Source organism: Acomys minous (assembly GCF_964271855.1).
Source record: "Acomys minous genome assembly, chromosome: 4".
NCBI lineage: Eukaryota > Metazoa > Chordata > Mammalia > Rodentia > Muridae > Acomys > Acomys minous.
Window position 1 is genome coordinate 92,194,679 of NC_140486.1, and position 15,675 is coordinate 92,210,353.

General features: G+C 44.6%; 1 protein-coding gene and 1 long non-coding RNA gene across 8 annotated transcripts in view; one reads left to right on the forward strand and one right to left on the reverse strand.

Moving 5' to 3' along the window:
* The window catches only part of SPHKAP (SPHK1 interactor, AKAP domain containing), a 151,300-nt gene that overhangs the window by 64,361 nt on the left and 71,264 nt on the right, over nucleotides 1-15,675 (forward strand). The window lies entirely within an intron of this gene.
* LOC311595688 lies at nucleotides 84-1,438 on the reverse strand. Its single transcript, XR_014778541.1, has 3 exons — nucleotides 1,134-1,438; nucleotides 581-713; nucleotides 84-290 (listed from the first exon to the last, which is right to left on the reverse strand). It is a non-coding gene; the product is annotated as an uncharacterized lncRNA (long non-coding RNA).

Sequence of the window (15,675 nt, forward strand, 5' to 3'; positions counted from 1 at the left end):
TATTTTAGGGTGGCTCTGAAGTTTCCTGTTTTCTCATGGTCCTCAGGGCCTTTGGGATGGCTGTACCATTGCCTAATTACTAATATTCCTCAGTTTTGGTTATTATAAAAGGAAATGAAGAACCAGAAAGGGAGTGGTGATGAGGAGGGGGAATGTGGGCGGAGCTTTGCTCAATGTGCTACTTCCTTCTGATTAGGGGCGTGGCCTCTCTCAGGATGTAGCTGATCCTCACCATCAGGGTATACTTGATTGTTGTCAGCATCTTCTTCTATGATCAAAGGCTGATAACCCTGTAAAAGCAATTGATTAAAGGTTTGATTAGAGATCTTTTGTATCTGGTGTTGGAGAAATGAAGAGAAGAAATTAATAAAGCAGGGTGCGAACAGCAAGATCAGAAAAATAAGCAGAAGGGGCATCAAAGAGGGTAAAACCCATTTCCATACAGAATTCTCAAAGGTGTGGAGGTTAGAAGCATCCAGCTGTTCTCTTTGCTTCTGAAGTTGTTGAATTGTATCTTTTACTATACCCAACTGGTTGACATACAAGCAGCATTCCTCTTGGAGAAAGAAACAAAGCCCACCCTTTCCAGCTGTGAGGAGATCTTGTCCCAGTTGATTTTGGAGCACCACTGCTGCCAAAGAGTCGATTTGTCCATGAAGAGTTAATATTGTCTGAGCCCCTTGCTGGAGGTCCTGGATAAACTGAGAAGAAAGCTGAGAATAATAGGGTTAGTGAAGTTGCCAGTCCTGCTGCCCCCAGTTCAGATACCAGCAGTGATTCCTGCGACAGCCAGGAGGGGCAGGATTTGAACTGCTCGCTCATCCTGATGGGCAGCTTTTGAGTCCACAACTGGGATTGGTAAAGGTTCTTCTCCAATGTATTACTCCCAACTCAGGGACAAGAAGCACCAGTGTGCAGCCAACCCTGACCAGCCAGCAGGTGGACGATGATAGACCCCAGTACCACAAACAACTGAGGTGGTGTGAGCAGTGGGGCATTTGGGGCTGGAATGAGGTATCTAGTGTTAGAGTTTTGTTACTGTCTAGGGAACTTAACATCCCTATAGAGCGTGTCCTAGATACCCTGAACCAGCTTGTCACTATATGAAAGAGGTAGGGGGCTCATGGCAATACCAGAGTTATCGCAGTTAATGAATGATGAGGTGACGTTATCTGACAGGATGACTGGGGATGCTGTCAGTGGCAGTTCTGAGCTGGTCCAAAGAGGAACACACAGCCAGCAATCTGCAAAGTGGCCAGGCTGGGTGACAGCTTGTAGGCTGAGGTCAGATCCTGGAATAAGAGACAAAATGACAGGTTTGTATTGTTTAGGAGAGGGGGTGTCAGAGAGGCAATAGCTTTGGAGGAGTGTTTAATCATTTTCTCCACCTTTTCCATGTCATAAGTCTGGGTGATTGGGGCATAGTTTCTCCGGATATGCATTGTACTTATTGGAATTTCAGGTATGTGGTGGTGGTAGAGTTTACCAGTGATTCCTGTTTCCCCTCTGGGATCCCATTAGTCCTGGATGTAGAAGAAGAGGGTCTTTCTGTAAAGGTGAAGGAGCCTCTTCTGTGTTGGCATGTAGATCTGCCATAACCAATACGGGAAGCCCCTATAAGTGTCCAGTCCTTCCCCGCAATGACTTTCTGTTTGGTCAAAGAAGAAGCAAAAATTCTACCAAATAGAGAGGAGAGACAGATTTGCGAGTGATGGCAATTTCTATTGGCTTTTGACAGCCTTTTAAAATGCAATTTCTGGACCCTATTTGGAGAGACTGCTTGTTGTGAATGAGGGTTTCTTGAACCTCAAAGCTCCAAACCTAAGGGTTGCCCTGGATGGAAACAGACAGGAGGGGAAGGAGGGAAAATACACATCCAATCCAGTAGAGTTGAACATGGCTGCTGAAGTAAAGCTTCATTCTTCTAGAGAAGGAGGCAGGGCGGTTGGTGTCGACGTCCTCCGGAGCTTAAGGGAGCAGGATCCTGTTGGAGTTGATATGTAGGGAGGGGCATCATCATGAAGAGGGGGGTTAAAGGACTTGAGGTGAGACAGGTGAATCCAGGGAGGGAAGCTTTCTAGTTTAGCAGCTTCAGGAGTCACAAGAATTACCTTGGAGGGGCCCTGCCATTTAAGGGAAAGAGCTGAGGTACATCGGTCTAGAGGAGAGAGGAGGACCTGATCCCCAGTGTTGACAGCAGATGGACAGGGTTTAGTGAGTGGGCTTGGTAGGTAGTGGTCAGGAAAGTCCCATAGTAGGGAGTGGAGATGACACAGCAAGGGGGAGAGTAGATGGTCAGGGAGGGGCGAGGATTAGGTGAGGGAGTTAGAACCGGTTGTCCATAGGTGAGCTCAAAGGGTGAAATAGAAACAGGTTTCTTAGGGAGAGCCTAAAAAGGACGAATGGCAGGAGTTTTACCCAGTCAAGGTGACGTTCCTGTGACAGTTTGATAAGAATATTTTTCAAAGATCGAATAGTTTGTTCTATCTTTCCTGAGGACTGAGGGTGGTGTGGGATATGAAAACGGCAAGGGATGCTGAGGGCTGTGGATAAGGTCTGGGACACCTGAGTGGTGAACTCAGGGACACTGTCTGACTAGAGGGAGATGGGGACTCCGAAGCCAGGGATAGTCAGAAATTGGCTGAGCCTTTTTGTTAGTAGTAGGAAAGGCCTCCGCCCATCCTGAGAAAGTGTCCACCAGAACCAGGAGATACCGAGCACATTTGACTGTGGGCATGTGGGTAAAATCAAGTTGCCAGTCGGTCCTGGGGAGGGAGCCCTTAGCTTGTGAGTAGGGAAAGGAGGGCTACGATACCTGGAGTTGGGGTTTGATATCCGACAGGTCTTACAGGAGGTAGTAACAGTCTTTGAGAAGTTTAAGTCCTCAGGAATCAGCTGTAGGTGGGCTTTAACAACGTTAGATAAGGCTTGGCTATTAGGATGAAAGAGTTGGTATAGATAGGACAGAATTTGACGAGTATCAGGAGGTGAGAGGGGCTGTGTGGGTTGTAGTGGGGGGAGGGGTTCTAGCAGTGGATAAGAGGAGTTTAGGCCTCCAAGGACCGCAGCCCTAGCTGCCTCATCAGCCCAGTTGTTTCCTTTGGAGATTATGGAATTGTCACTCCAATGTGACTGACAATTGTCAATTCCAGTATCTGTGGGAAGATGGGAGGCTTCTAGCATGGCTGTAATGTGGTCTGCATTAGTTATAGATCCTCCCTCCCTTTGCTGTTAGTAATCCTTGCTCTTTCCAGATGGCAGCATGGGACAGGAGGATGTAAAAGACACATCTGGAGTCAGTGTAAACACTTAAGGATTGTCCCTGTGCCAAATGGAAGGCTGGAGTAAGGGCAAGGTCAGCCTGATGCTGAGTGGTATCCAACACTATGGCATAGCCAGCTTTTCAGGTTCCTTCTTGTACAAAGGGGCTGCCTTCTGTGTACCAGGTATGGACGGCCTGGGGCAATGTGCCCTCCTGTATGGGTGAAGGGCGGGGCAAAGTTTGTCCAAAGTTTCAATGCAGGAATGAGATGGGAAATAGTTAGTATTAGGTTGGGGAAGGAGAGAAGAGATATTAAGAGGTGGGCATGGTTGGAAGGTAAGTGTGGAGTCTTCTATTAGTGCCACCTGGAGGGAGAGAACCCTAGAGGTGGGGAGGTGGAGTTTGTAAGCCTTTACAAGTTAAAGATGAGACTGGTTGTGAGAAGAAAAAACTGTATGGGTGACCCAAATGCTAGCTTTTTTTAGACTCATGAATAAGGAGCTCAGCAGCAGCTAAGGCATGTATGCAAGGTGCCCACCCGTGGGTGGTGAGGTCCAGGTTCTGTGACAGATCTACTACAGGTGCCAAGGAAGAACCCAGCTGATGACTTAGCACTCCAAGGGCAGATCCCTCCTCTTCTGTTACATAGAGAAAGAAAACGGGCTGGTTAAGTCTGGGAGATGTAAAGCTGGTACCTGGAGAAGGGCCTTTTGGAGCCTATGAGAGGGCTGATGACAGGTTTGAGAAGGGGTTCCTGTAGGGAGCCTTGGGCTGCCTCATAGAGAGGCCAGGTGAGAAGGGAAAAGGAAGGGACCCAAGAGCGTAAGAAACCAGCCATTCCTAGGAAAGATAAAAATCTCCTCTTTAGTGGAGGGACCGGCCAAGGACTGGGTCAGGTGCTTTCTATCTGAGGTAATGGCTTTGTGGGTTGGGGTAAGTGTTAGTCCCAAATAGATGCTGTGGCAGGTAGATGATTGGACCTTAGAAGGTGAAGCTCTGTAGCCAAGATTAGATAAGAAATTTCGGAGAGCAGAGGTGTTAGTTGCGCTAATCTGTAGGGATGGGCTACAGAGGAGAAGGTCATCTACGTGTTGTATAAGCTTAGTGTTAGAGAGAGATAAGGAGAGTGAATCACAGGTGAAAGCCGGACCCAACAGGGGCGGGGGCTGTCTGAGAATCCTTGCGGCAAGACAGTCCAGGTGAGCTGAGTAGAGAAATGGGTATGGGGTCAGTCCAGATGACGGTAAAGAGGCTTAGTGACTGAACATCGAAGAGGGCACACTGAGAAACGGGAAGTCCCTGAGGGATGCTGGAGAGAAGGGTGTATGGATTAACTATGATAGAGTGGAGTGGGACCACAGCAGAGTCGAGAAGTCGGAGGTCTTGGATCGGTTCCTTTGGGCTTCTTAACTGTGAGTATAAAAGTACTAAAGGGGAGGAGGTGGGGCAGAGGAGGTTTTTTCCTTAAAATATCAGATACAATAGGCTTGAGTTCCCTGAGACTCTCAAGACTGAGTGAGTATTGGAGTTGGCTAACATACCGGGTAGGGTCCTGTAGCTGGATGACCACAGGGGGATGGTGTCTAGCAATAGAGGGGTTCTGGACATCCCAGACTTGGGGGGGTCCACCTGAGAGGCTGGCAGAGGAAAGTGTTTTTTAGAACTAGTAGGGTGGGTGCTTAGGCAAAGGAAGACAGAGGCTGTAGGCGAAGTTGGGGCTAGGTGGATTGGGGGAGCAAAAGATATAAAGGCTCCCAGTTTATCTTGAAGGTCCCTTCCCAATAAGGGGATGGGGCAAGCTGGCTTTACTAACATGGATTGGGTGAGAGGAACACTTCTAAAAATGCAATTAAGTGGTGGAGTTTGGGGAGGTTGGTAAGGCTGTCTCCCCTACTCCGACAATAGGGAAATAAAAAGGAGAGGTAGGCCCACAGAACTCCTTCAGACCGAGTAAGTGACTCTGGCATCCAGGAGAAAGGAGATGGGCCGGCCTGATGTCATAATGACTACCCATGGCTCCCCACTTGAGATGGCAGTGGTCAGGCTTAGGGAACCTGGGCACCCTCAGTCATCCATGGCCAGGCCTAGGATATCGGCCAAACAGTGATTTGGGAGTGATGTCCTTGTGCCATGGGGGACACAGGGACAGTCTACAGACCAGTGTCCCTCTTGGTGGCACTTTGGGCATGGCCCTAGTGGCGTCTATGGATCTGGGCAAGCCCAGGCCCAGTGACCCTCTTGTCTACATTTGAAACAGGGACCCAGTGGTCCCTTGGCTCTAGCAGGCAAGGGGCTTGGGTAGCTGCTGGAGCCTGTCTGACGGCTTTAGCCAGCATCTGGCGCTTTTGTTTATGGGCTTTCTCATCTCTCCCATGGTACACCTTAAAGGCCAGCACTAAGACTGATGTCTGTGGAGTCAGGAGTCCTCTCTTCAACCTTTTAAGTTTGGTCCTCGTGTCAGGGTAACTCTGGGAAAAGAAGCAGGTTATCAGGAGTTGTCGGCCGTCTGTACTTTCAGGGTCTAGATTAGTATGTTGTAGAAGGGCTTTTGTAAAGCGCTGTAGCAACTGAGATGGATTTTCGTTCTTGTCCTGGATGACCTCCTGCAGTTTCTCATAACTTACTGGTTTGAGGGCAGCCTTACATAGACCAGCAAGGAGGCGGGTCGTAAATTGGTCTCTAGCTAAAATGCCTTCTGGGGTATTATAATCTCAGAGTGGATCCTGATCGGGCACCGCCTGAGCTCTGACCAGATGCAATGCATTAGTCGGCTGAACCTCATCTGCGCGCACTCTAGCCTGTTTCCACACTCGCCTGCGCTCTTCAGGTAGTAGGTTGTTAGAGAAAATTTTATATGTAACGGAAGGTAAGACTATAGGAGTGAGTGACATATTAAAATCTTTAATGGAAGTAGAAGAATTAGAGGTATAGGACCCCAGTCTCTTTTCTAGCTGAGAGAGTCTGCTTGGTGAGAAGGAACGTGTACCCTAACTCATCCATTCATGCCGGCCACCGCCCACAAAGGAAAAACTGAAGCTGGCTTAGGTTGAGTGTGGGAGGGAAGAGGCTTTGCTGCGGAACAAGAGTGGGTAGTGGGGGGCTAAAGGGTATTGGTGGCGTGAAAGTGGGTGCCAAGGTAGGATGACTAGAATAGACTGTTGTATGAGAGGAAGGGGAGTAGCTGGAGAGGATATAGCCAGAGAGGAAGAGGAAGTAGCTAGAGGGGAGGTACCTGGAGAGGAAGAGGAAGTAGCTGGAGGGGAGGGACCTGGAGAGGAAGAGGAAGTAGCTGGAGGGGAGGGACCTGGAGAGGAAGAGGAAGTAGCTGGAGGGGAGGGACCTGGAGAGGAAGAGGAAGTAGCTGGAGGGGAGGGACCTGGAGAGGAAGAGGAAGTAGCTGGAGGGGAGGGACCTGGAGTAGAAAAGGAAGTAGCTGGAGGGGAGGGACCTGGAGAGGAAGAGGAAGTAGCGGGAGGGAAGGGACCTGGAAAGGAAGAGGAAGTACTCAGAGAGGAAGTAGCCAGAAGGGAGGGGGGAGATGCTTGAGCAGAGGTGGGGAATGTTTCAGAAGGGGAAGATGTACTCTGCATTGTTGTGGGTTGGCGCTTGAGAAGTGGGGATGCATTGGCAGAGTCAGAGGTAATAGAGGATTCTTGAGATAGAGACTTTACACTAGAAGAAGCTGAGTCGGGGAGCAGGAAGAACAGAGGGAAGGTTTGGATCAGAGAAGAAAAAAAAAAGCCTGAACATAGGGGACCTCCTTCGATTTCCTAGATTGATGGCAGTAGCTAAAAAGATGCTGTAAAATATTTGGATTTAGCATACCATTAAGTTGCCATTTGGATCCTTTATCTGAGGGATATCAAGGCCAAGTTTTGTTCCCGAAGTTTTTAAGTCTGGAGGCCCTGAAATCAGGTGCTAAGCAAAGGGATTTACAATTCTCTAGAAGGTACCCCAGGGATGTGCCTGGGGGTATGGACCATTGGGCCTTCCCCATGGGGAGAGTAGAAGTCTGTGACTTGTCCTAGGCATCCCAAGGGCAAAGTCTGACTCAGAGATTGATGCAATCTGTACTGACAGCTCATCAGCCACTGGTCAGAGAGCAAGGGCGTAGCCCGAGGCAGTCAGGGTCACCCAGTGCTGGGATTTCAAATACAAACGAAAAGGAGTGAAACCGTGCTGGAAGAGGGAAAATCTGACCCACTGGAAGCCCCTATCTGGTAATCAGTGAAAAGGGTCAACCATAGCCAGTAAAGACCAAGGCTGGGGGTTCCTCTGCCTCAAAAGGTGCCAAGGAGGTACCGGATGATCAATGGTCAGTCTCACCAGACCCATAGAAGCGTTCACATCGACCAAAAGGGGAACTCACTAATTTGGCAGATGTAGCATGCGGTAACACAGTGATCTGGTGCAGCAGAGTGGATATGCGAGTGGGCGGATTGGCACAGGATTCCAGCAGCATGGGCAGAATGCCACTGCTGGGGTGTGGTGGCCAGAACCCTCTGAGTCTTGGTACCAAGTGTTGGAGTTTGTGGCATAAACTGTATGATAGATATACAAATCACACGACGCAGCCGACCCATCTAGGAGCCTTTATTGGAAGGGTATACAGAGATGATCTCTGGGGAGACACAAGGAAGAGAAAGAGGATGGGGTGAGCCCCTTTTATAATGTGAACTGGCACACACACAGAAAGTGCACAGGTGGTGATGTGCTTCTGATGGCAGTGACGTATTTTAGGGTAGCTCTGAGGTTTCTTGTTTTCCCATGGTCCTCAGGGCCTTTGGGATGGCTGTACTGCTACCTAATTACTAACATGCATTTTGACTCTTTGGGAAACAAAATGTCCACTAAATATGACTAAGTTCCCAGAAGCCAAAGAGTTAGAAAAAAATCTCTTTGTTTGGAAACATAATTATGAAGGCTTATATATTTTTGTAAATCAGGCTTTGCATTTTAACAGTAGGTTGTAAACTACATTGGAAAAACACGTCAAAATATCCAATGTATGATAGGAATTAAAAATAATGTATTTCAACCAAGATTTTTTATTAGATGTATAGAAGACAGGCTGATAACTAGTTGAGATGAGAGAAATGTTCATTTGCTCTATTATCCTAATGATTTCAGCATGCATATGTTTCCTAAAATGTATTGTATGCCTTAAATAATTGATACAAAACCAACGAATTAAACATAGCAAATTAATGCAAAGCAAGCACAAGAGTAAAAAGGAAAAAAAAAGAAACCCAATGCTACAAAAGTTGTGTGTATGCATTAAATAATATTATTGAAAGACAGTAGTCAAGAATGATTACACTGTCATATATATATATGTTTGGCTTGAGTCCCTGGGCCACTGGTAGCATCATTTACCACAAGGAGGGAGGGATGCAGGAGGGAGGGAGGGAGACTAGACATTATAAGGTGGAGAATGGCTGAATATCATTTATTCATTCAAGTAGAGAAGACAGGTAGATATCTGGATATAGAAGCTGGAACTCTTGGTGAGATCAGGGCTGGAGATTTCAATGTCATCAAAGGACACCGGAGAGCAGAGATCGATGGGCATGCAGGGGGAGGGGGCGTGGAGAGAGGAGCAGCTTACAAAGAATCTGGGACACTCAGAATACCTGCGTGGCGGATGGCCTCATGCCATAGTGTCCCAGACATAGCAAGGGACTATTACTTTAGTCTGCAAGCCTGAACTTCAAGTGTATGAAATATTTCACAAATCTCAACATTTTGCCACTGGAAAATGTGGTTGGATGAGTAGATCTGGGTGTGCTTAGGCAGCGTGAGTGTTTACATCATTTATCAACTATTTTTAATTCATTTTGACAGAACACATTATTAAAATAGCTCAGAATAGCGACATGTTTCAAATGTTCAACACCTCCTTCCATTACTGTATTTTTCCCTCTGAGGGAAAAGCCTATCAATCAAGAAAAGCCAGCAACAATAAATAACTATTCTCATTAAAATACTTCTAACACCTGGAGGGTGTGACTACATAATTTTCTATTTCTTTTTGGAATTGTTTGTATTAACCTGCCTTCCCTAGTTGATTATTTTTGATGTCCTAGGGGGGAAAAGGTGAGACTGAATAGTTGATTTTAAAAAATCTTATATACTCAAGGTTGAGAAATAGACATATAAAGAGGTGAGCTGGCTGATGCTCACTAAAAGGTATCTGTTTTGTATTCCCGGGAGTATTAGTTACCTCTTTTGTGACAATGACACAGGTTTGCTGTAGAGGTTAATGAGGAAATGATATCATACTAAAGAATAGAAGAATTTCTGGTCTTTGGTATCAGTTGCTGTTTGTTCTAATAGACTAGAGGCATCCCCCTACACACCTTTCCATAGTGTAATGCTGTAGTGTTTAATTGGATCATCTAGAAGCATTTTATATACTTCCCAGAAGCACCTGGAATAGCTGAACTCAGTGAGAGTTTTCCCTGCTAAGCTTCACCTTATATTTGGTTTAATATAATCATTAGGTAGAGAATGTAAGTCAGCCAGCTTGTGTAGGCAGGTTTACTTGGAACCCGTGGGTCACGTCTTATAAACTAAGCTCTTTTCTCCTTTGGTACTGCTTAAACATTGAGCTGGGCAATACTTTGTTCCAAGGGGCTATCCTATACATGACAGCATATTTAGTACCTGGACTGGCCTCTATTCATTAGGTTTCAGCGCCCCAAATTATATCTAGTCGGGAAGTGTTTGTCCAAATTTTCTGAAGCTTTAACTTTTCAACCACTAATGAGGTGATCCACTCAAATCTACGTTTCAACTCTACATTGCACACCAGACTGCCATAATCACGGATGGAAAACATAGACTTGACTCATCTCCAGTGAGTCCAGTCTACCTGTCACTGTAATTACATCTGTATCCAGGGGAAGAAAGTTAAGGGAGGGTGCCATGGGACTGTCAAGACCAGTTTAGAGTACATGTCTAAAATCAAGATTAATTCAAAGCTGTTGCCTTTGCCATAAGGCATTGCCAGTGCCAGTGCCACTGGGATATTGCAAATTTCTATACATTTCTAGATGGAGACATACTTTATGTATGAACTACCTACCTTATGCCATTTACTAGATGAGATACAGTGATACAATAGCTTTCTGAGAGCCATAAAGAGTCTCCTAATCTTACTATCTGCGGGACCTACAACGATTGGCAACTTATTAACCCACTGTCCCATAGGAGCTAAAGTGAGCAGCCACAATGCTGCCTTTTGTCTTTAAGAAGCAATGTGCGGCCTTCAACATTTCAAAAGCAGTCAGAAGTATTATTACTTTTTGTTTCTATATAAGATATATTATAAATATCAAGATATTTTCCAGACCTATAATTTTTCTATAACACTGTATAACCAAAACACAGAGCAGACATTGGGTTAGGGTCAGCTGGTGGGGCTCCAATTCTGACTTACATGCTTTCACCATGTGCTATGACACCATCCTACACAATCCTAAAATCCTACCCATGCTATTACACAATGCTACAATTATGTTACCAAGATTCCCTTTTTTTGTCACTTCATTTAGCTTAACCAAGTTGTTACTACTCTTTAACCAAACCGCCACTTCTAAGTACCCTCACCCCCAAGGGATGCCCGAAGAAACAATCTCACCCATCATGGACAATAGATGGCAGTGAACATAGATGACCTACATTTACTTCCTTTATCCACATGGGTCGGTATTACATACACATATGTACATCATATGCATATGTATTCCTATTGAAGCCATTGTTCTGGTAAGTAAATATTGCCTCTCATGAAGATTCGACCAAGAAAGAATAAGCTAAGAAATAAAAATGTGTCCACTAGGTATATTTATACCCAAGTCTGACTGAAGACCGTCTACATTTCCCTGTCACATTTTGCCTTTGATGTAGTTCTATCCCCATTTACTTCCCCAATGCCAGGTTCATTAGAATGCCTGCTATGACTCAAATCTCTCGTCCCATAGCCTGGACTATCTTGGTACCTGCTTTCTGTCGTATAAACTGCCACTGACTTTTCGAGTCCTGTACATTTGCTACATTCATGCAAAAAAAAAAAAAAAAAGGTCATTTCAATTCGTAAGGATTATTCAGTCAGGCAGGGAGAAATGTTTCACATCTGTGCTTTCAAATTATCCCCTCCCCCCAAACAACTGTAATTTCCCACACTTCTGCTTTTACTGGGAACTGACTCAATTACTTCAATATCTTACACCTGAAATTTTCTGTTATCTTAAAAGATAACAAATGGTCGTAATTCCTGATCAAAAACAAAAGGGGGGTTTACTGTATCAGTGCTTTTTCTTTGTTAGTGTACACACTTCTCCTCTTTCCTTCTAAATACTCACATTTCTGCAGCTTCTTGACAGGAAAATTACAAAATAGAGCCATGTGCTTTGAACTCACTCTCCTGTCAAACCATCCACCCTGTCGAAAGCCAGTAAAGGCATGGTCCCCACTATATCCACCCACCGTCCTCACCATTTCATTGATGTCGTCCTGGTGGGTGTCACTAAGTCCAGTGGCATGACCTGCTGCCATGGCCTCCCTGGCTTCACACTTGACAGAGATAACTGAGATTTCACCCGTACCCGATCTCCAGCCTCTGAGAACTATATTCTCCGTGACCCCCCAAACACCACGCTCTCATTCAAGTTCCTCTCCTGCCTCTAGAATTTTTCCTTTGCAAACTTCAAGTTGGACTTTTGCCCCTTCCCCACCCCACAACCTAGCACTTGGTTTGGTGTCTCCTCAAGATCTGTCTGGAAGCTTGGTCCCTTCTCCTTTGATGTTTTCTTTGATCCTATTTTATCCATCCCTCGTGTTTTCAGCTGTCTCTTGCACTGATGACCACCATCTGTAGTCTTCGGGAGTATTTCCAAGTGCCCATCAGATACACCCACGCAAACACCCCAAATAGTAAACAACTAAAGAGAAATATCCAATTAATTGGACGTGCACTGTGGCTTGCATCAGCCTCTTTCTCAGATTAATGTCCAAAGTTTTTCCATTTCTGATAGCTTTGTAATCTATTCATTTTCCCAAGTCATAATCCACAGAGTCATATTAATCTTCTATTTCTCTGTTTCTCTTCAACCTAAACGGGTTATAAAAGCCATTTGAATTTTAAATTCTGTTTATGACCTTTCAACCTAACTGTAATATGCAAGAATTAAAAAGAAAATGGGAGAATAGTAACGAGATACCAGGCCCAGATACCTTTTCCTCTTGAGGAATACTACAGCAGCTAATTCTTAGATTTAATTTTCCTCTGTTACAAGTAATTACATCCTCAGTTCCCCTCTGCGGGCTCCATATCCCTCATTCCTCTAGAGACTGATAAAGTAGTTTAGCACCTAACTCAGGACCAGGTCTCTGCATTTTAACTGAACTGGTTATTACTTCCAAAGGATTTGATTCATCATCTTAATCCTAATTTCTGCCGTGCGGAAAGCCAGGGTCACCACAGAACAATTTGGCAGTGGCACGCTGGGAAACACACAGTGTTCACTCCCCAGGGGCTAGTAGTAGATGAGTTTGAATGCAAGAGTTAAGAAGGCAGGCATGAGGGAGAGATAGCTCAGCAATTAAGACACTGGCTGCTAGCACTGAGGACCCTGGTTCAGTTACTAGCACCCACAAGGTGGTTCACAAGATTTGTTTTTTTAAAATTTATTATTAATTTATTCATATTACATCTCAATTGTTAGCCCATCCCTTGTATCCTCCCATTCCTCCCTCCCTTCCTCCCGCTTCCCCCCCTACTACCTTCCCCTATGTCTGTGACTGAGGGGGACCTCCTCCCCCTGTATATGCTCATAGGGTATCTAGTCTCTTCTTGATGACCTATTATCCTTCCTCTGAGTGACACCAGGCCTCCCCATCCAAGGGACATGGTCCAATATGGGGCACCAGAGTTTGTGTGAAAGTCAGATCTCCTTCTCCACTTAATGGTAGAGAATGTCCTGTCCATCGGCTAGACTGGGTAGGGGTTCGAAGTTTACTGCCTATATTTTCCTTGGCTGTTGCCATAGTTTTAGGAGGACCCCAGGGCCCAGACCCGCCTGTAGTTTTCCAGGACCCTCTGGATCCTTCTATTTCCTCATTCTCCCAGGCTTCTCACACCTAAAGTCTCAATAGGATGTCCTCCCATCTGACCCACTTTCCTGGTAGGTAAAGTTTTTCATGGGGACATACCCCTTGGACTAGTGTCTCGATATAAGTGAGTATATACCATTTGATTCTTTTTGTTTCTGTGTGAACTCACTCATTATGATAATTTCTAGTTCAATCCATTTGTCCACATATTTTGGAAATTCCTTGTTTTTAATAGCTGAGTAATACTCCATAGTGTAAATGTACCACAGTTTCTTTATCCATTCTTCTACTGAGGGACACGTAGGCTGTTTCCATGTTCTGGCTATTATGAATAAGGCAGCTATGAACATGGTTGAGCATATGTCCCTGTTGTGTGGAAGTGCATCTTCTGGGTATATTCCAAGGAGTGGAATAGCTGGGTCTTGAGGAAGCCCTATTCCCATTTTTCTGAGAAAGCGCCAGATAGATTTCCAAAGTGGTTGTACTAGTTTGCATTCCCACCAGCAATGAAGGAGTGTTCCTCTCTCTCCACATCCTCACCAGCATGTGGTGTCAGTTGAGTTATTGATCTTAGCCATTCTGATGGGTGTAAGATGGAATCTTAGTGTCGTTTTGATTTGCATTTCTCTGATGACTAAGGAGGTTGAGCATTTCTTTGAGTGTTTCTCCACCATTTGATATTCCTCTGTTGAGAATTCTCTGTTTAGTTCTGAGCCCCATTTCTCTATTGAGTTATTTGGTTTAGTGGTGTTTAATTTCTTGAGTTCTTTATATATTTTGGATATTAGATCTTTGTCAGATGAAGGGTTGGTGAAGATCTTTTCCCATTCTGTAGGCTGTCGCTTTGTTCTGTTGACAGTGTCTCCTGCCTTACAGAAGCTTCTCAGCCTCATGAGGTCCCATTTATTAATTGTTGATGTTAAGGCCTGGGCTGTTGGTGTTCTGTACAGGAAGTTGCCTCCTGTGCCTATGTGTTCTGGACTCTTCCCCACTTTTTCCTCTAACCGGGTTAATGTCTGTGGTTTGAAGTTGAGGTCTTTAATCCACTTGGACTTGAGTTTTGTGCATGGTGACAAATAGGGGTCTAATTGCATTTTTCTACATGTAGACCTCCAGTTAGACCAGCACCATTTGTTGAAGATACTGTCGTTTTTCCATTGAATGGATCTGGCTTCTTTGTCAAAAATCAAGTGACCAAATGTGTGTGGATTCATCTCTGGGTCTTCAGTTCGATTCCATTGATCCACTAGCCTATTACTGTGCCAGTACCATGCTGTTTTAATTATTGTTGCTCTATAGTACAGCTTGAGATCAGGTATGGAGATTCCTCCAGAGGATCTTTTATTGTATAGGATTGTTTTTGCTATTCTGGGCTTTTTATTTCTCCATATGAAGTTGAGAATTGTCCTTTCAATATCTTCAAAATATTTTGTAGGTATTCTGATAGGGATTGCATTGAATCTGTAAATTGCTTTTGGTAAGATGGCCATTTTTACTATGTTGATTCTCTCGATCCATGAACAAGGTAGATCCCACCATCTTCTGATGTCATTTTCAATCTCTTTCTTCAGAGATTTAAAGTTTTTTTCAAATACGTCCTTCACTTGCTTGGTTAGGGTTATTCCTAGATATTTTATATTGTTTGTGGCTATCGTGAAGGGAGTAATTTTCCTAATTTCTTCTTCTGCCTGTTTGTCATTTGTATATAGGAAACCTACTGACTTTTTTGAGTTTATTTTGTATCCTGCCAATTTGTTGAAGGTGTTTATCAGCTGTAGGAGTTCTCTGGTGGAATTTTGGGGGTCACTTATATACACTATCATATCATCTGCAAATAGGGATAATTTGACTTCTTCCTTTCCCATTTGGATCCCCTTGATCTCCTTTTGATGTCTTATTGCTCTGGCTAGAACTTCAAGAACTATATTGAAGCGATATGGGGAAAGTGGGCAGCCTTGCTGGTCCCCAATTTTAGAGGGATTTCCTTGAGTATCTCTCCATTTAATTTAATGTTGGCTATTGGTTTGCTGTATATAGCCTTTATTATGTATAGAAAAGTGCCTTGTATTCCCGATCTCTCCAGAACTTTAAACATAAATGGGTGTTGGATTTTGTCAACTGCTTTTTCTGCATCTAGAGAGATGATCATGTGGTTTTTCTCTTTCAGTTTGTTTATATGGTGGATTACATTGATGGATTTCCATATGTTAAACCATCCCTGCATGCCTGGAATGAATCCTACCTGGTCATGGTGAATGATATCTTTGATATGCTGTTGTATTCGCTTTGCGAGTATT